The sequence below is a fragment of the Quercus suber genome, unplaced genomic scaffold (genome assembly GCF_002906115.3).
Source record: "Quercus suber isolate HL8 unplaced genomic scaffold, Cork oak 2.0 scaffold_773, whole genome shotgun sequence".
In the NCBI taxonomy this organism is placed as follows: Eukaryota; Viridiplantae; Streptophyta; class Magnoliopsida; order Fagales; family Fagaceae; genus Quercus; species Quercus suber.
In genome coordinates, this window is record NW_027070209.1 from 147254 (window position 1) to 152051 (window position 4798).

The window sequence follows — 4798 nt, forward strand, 5'->3', positions numbered from 1 at the left end:
TAAAAAATAATAATTAACTGCGTTATAAAATTTAACCTTATCATATGCACAAGACATCACTCAACAAGAATCAAAATTCTCTAAAATTCTTAGAGTATTCTACCTTGTAGAATTCTTCAATAATGATTCAATGAATGTAACAAATGAATTTTAGTCACTTATAACTGAATATTTGAATTGTCTTTATATGATTGAGGACATTTCACACTTCAGTTTATAAACTCAATATAATTAAGCTAGTTTATCATGCTATTTTACATACATGTGTGGAGGCTTCAAAAATATTGCACCTAAAGTGAAAAATAGAAAAAGTTAATAAAAATATATAATTTAAATTGAAGATCAATTAAAAATAATAATTAATTGTGTTATAAATGAACAAGACATCACTCAACAATAATCAAAATTCTCTAAAATTCTTAGGGTATTCTACCTTGTAGAATTCTTCAACAAATTATCAACTTCCATTTAAAACAAAAGGTTAAAGTTTATGCTACGTCACAAATCCAACTGAACAAGTTGAATAGTCAAACCTTTTTAAGGGATCTGACTAACCGAAGTCCAATAGTGAAGATTGAGTTATCATCCCCAATGCTTAGAAAGAAATACGGGTGAGTTGCACTTGGTCTTACTATAATTGCCAATGTGACAAATAGAGTGCATTGTTAACACATTAATTATTAATGTGGTCAATAAAATAATATTTAAAAATACCATGTCAAATGGAGGTGTTAATGCACTTTTAGTTCCTACATTTTGTATTTTTTCATTTTAGTCTCTACATTTTCATTTCACTTTTAGTCCCTAAATCAATTAACGCATTCCATTTTAGTCTTTACTATTATTCACTTAACAAAAATTGCCGATATAGCAAATGGAGTGCATTGTTGACACATTAATTGTTGATATGGCCAATAAAATAATATTTAAAAATGTCACGTCAACATAAAATAATGTTTAAACAATACACATAAGCATCCACATCAACTTTTGATTTTGAAAATTAATTTATCTATTTTAACAAAATAAAAAATGAAAAAAAAAATAGAACCTAAAATACACATGAATTCATATCTGGTCTCATCTTAAACATGAACAAGAAAGAACACAAAACCAAAATATTCAATCGCATGAACACAAACCCAGAAAAAATTTCAACCCAAAACTTCCTTATCAAAAACCGGTTCCCCCAACCCTTTTAAAACATTCTCCAAGCTTCCTTTATCTTCCAAAAAACGGAGATCTCCCTCTTCCAAAACACGTTCATGGCCAAAAGCTTTGAGCTCTACCTCCTTGTTCATCGCCACCGCCACCACCACAACTAGTTGTGATGCCTTTTTTTTCTTTCTTTGACTATCACATTCTCTTTATCTCTTGATTTTGCTCAAACCCAAACCCAAACCCAAATGCCTCAAGCTCCTCGCTCAAATTGGTGCTTTGCTCTCTCTCTCTCTCTCTCTCTCTCTCTCTCTCTCTCTCTCTCTCAGATCAATGTCTTTCTCTCTCGGTGGGTCTTTATGTCTTAGACCGGTGTCTCTCCCTCCTCGATTCCCCTTTCTACTTGCCCCTCCTTATTTCCTCCCCTCTCCACAACCTTCCATAGTTTTGATCAGGGTTTAGAAAGAAGCTGAGATCGGTGTGGTGGTGGTTGTGAAACAAAAATCGGTGGTGGTGGTCGATGGTTGTGAAGTAATGGTTGGTTAGGTCCAATGGTGGGTCGAAAGGTGGGTTTGTTGTTGGAGTGGGTTGTGGGGTGGGTTTGTTGATCGTTGATTGCTAGGTTTGAGATGTTTTGGTGTTCTTGTTGGAGATAAGTTTGTGTTTGTATTTGGTTGACAAGAAAGGGTAAGAAAAATCCTAGAAAATCTGAGTTTATGTTCTTATGTTTAATCTGGGTTTATGTTCTTATTTTAATTTTAATTTTGCTTTGTGTTGGTATGGTTGAGCTGGGTTTGTGTTGGTATATGTGGATTGATTTTGTTTTGGATAATTTGGTTTATGTATATATACATAAATGGATTGATTTTGTTTGTACAATATTCATTTATGATTTTTCTAGGTTTGATTTTCTTGTGTTCTTATGTTTGATTTTCTAGGTTTGTATGATTTTTTTTTGGGTTTGTGCTCTCCTGTCTTCTTGATGAAGAGGATGGTAGATCCACATTCATGTATTTTAGGTTCTAATTTTGTTTTTTTCATTTTTTATTTTGTTAAAATAGATAAATTAATTTTCAAATCAAAAGTTGATGTGGATGCTTACGTGTCTTTTTTAATCATTATTTTATGCTGACATGACATTTTTTAATATTATTTTATTGGTCATGTCAGCATTTAATATGCCAACAGTGCACTTCGTTTGCCATATCAACAATTTCTGTTAAGTAAGTAATGGTAAGGACCAAAATGGAATGCGTTAATTGATTTAGGGACTAAAAATGGTGAAATGAAAATGTAGGGACCAAAATGGAAAAGATGCAAAATGTAGAGACTAAAAGTGCATTTACACGAAAAAAAAATCTACACGCAAGTACAAAAAACTCCCAAACAAACAAAGAATGATACAAGTAAAGTGCAAGCGATAGAATGTTGGATAATGCATTAGTTCTATTATCTTATTCGAACAAATATATGGTCATTAGAAGAGAAAAAAGGGAGCGAGTCACAAAGCCCACAAACCCCAACTTTCACAGACCTATGACTAGACTTTAAGTCTTATAAGACTTGTGAGATTTGGGATCTAGGATCAATGTGTCCATAGTAAAAGGAATGGGTTAATGTATTCCACAAAACCCTATATTTTCTACTTATGGGGTTTGCTTTGCTTACTATTTTCACTCCTATCCTACTCTCTCTTTCTTCTCTTTTGAGTAATGCGCTCCCTTCCTCTTGTCATGTCCCTTTCCTTGGGCCTTGTGCCCTATTTATACTCGAGAATGTGTGATAGAGGTTATATTTTTGCACTCCCTAGTTCAAAGTTATCTTTGCCTCCTAACCACTTTTGCCATTTGTGGCATTAGGGCTTATTGAAAGCACCCTTGGTCCCTCTTTGATGTTTTCCTCTGAGACGGCTAGTAGTGTGATACTTGTGAGCGGGGTCCATTTTGCAAAATTGTGAGGACAAGGTGGAGTGGCATTTGTTGGCCCCAATCCAACAAAAATGGCATTAAGTAAGCAATTTTGAGATTTTCTTCTTAGTGGTATAGATGCCTTATAGAGGGAATTCATTTGCTAAAGTTCTTGGTTTGTTAGCTATTTTGGGCTCCCTAACAGCCGAACCACTGTGTCTGATCCTCAAAAGTTGGACCTCCTTCACACATCAAGGCTTGCACCTCCCTTTTTGGATTTTGTGGTCGAGTCTCAAGCCCTCAAGCTCATCGTGCTAGCTTCTTAGCTTCTTTGGGGCCAACTTTCGAATCATTTTGTCTTTTGTCTCCTCTTTTTGGGGATTTTGTGGTGGGACTCGGTTCCTCGTAGGCCATACTGTCGCAAACCCTTCATTTTCTTATTTGCTTTGGTCTGTTATATCCTTATATAAGGCTTTATTTATATATCCTTAGGCTTATCATTCCTTTATTTAAGGATTTACCCATTCTTGGGATTGCCATTCTTTATTCAAGGTTTGGGTTTACCATGTTTTGTTAATCTGGGTACTTTTATAGGTCCACAGACCCTTTTTTCTTCTTTTTTTGGGGCTTGGCAAAACCCTCAATCAATTATATAAAAATCAAGGACTAAATCACATACTCATGACTTATTTATTATACATAATTAGTTTAATATGTATATAGCTACACACAAGTAACTACACATCTTAGGGCATTAGAAGTTATTGTTCATGTGTTGTAAACTTGTATTTCTTTATTTTATTCATCTCTCTCTCTCTCTCTCTCTCTCTCTCTCTCTCTCTCTCTGCCTCTGTCTCTCTTTCTCTCAGACTTAGGCATCGACACCTCTATGGTGGAGAACGACGTGGGAGTGGTGGAAATCAGCTAGATTGACTTTGGTTTGGGTTTGGGTGGGTGGTGGACAGGTTTGTGGTAGACTTTGGTGGGTTTGTGGCTTTGGTGGTCGTTCTTGATTGTGGTGTGGTGGTGGCAATTATGGTTGTTATGGTTGGCAGTGTGGCTGGTTTTGGTGGCTACTTTGGTTGTTAGTGGTGGTTTCAATTTTGGTTGGTGGTGGTGGCTAAGTTTCAGTGGTGGGTTGATTTGGGTTTGGGTGGTGGGTGGTTGAGGAAAAGACAGAGACAGAGAGGAAGAGAGACAGTAATCAAAGAAGAAGAGAGGGAAGAGAGATTGGGGAGGAGAGAGAAATTGGTTAGTTTTATATTTTTTTTATTGGATTGTGTGTAAAAAAAAAAAAAAAATGAGATATTAGGTGAATTGTAAAATTGTATGTTAAAATAGATAAAGTAACTTTTTAGAGTGTAAAATGATTTTTTTTTAAAAAAAATACACGGATGGTAAATGCTCTCAATATCAAATCCAATGAATTTAATATATAAGCTAATCATATATACAAAATATGAACAATTTTATTCACTACCAAGCAACTATTTACGCATTAACTAACTCCATACCCATGAATCTTTCAATATGTAAAGAGATTAATTAATTTTTTGTATAAGAAAAGATGAATATAGACACAACCACCATCATTCAAGTATTCAACTATCTCATTCCCATCATTATATAAGCACGTTAACTTGTATTTCAAGCTAAATCTACTAATACATGCATAACCCAATGGGCAAGAAACTAATTACATACTTAAATCATCATTTTTGTACTCAAAATCA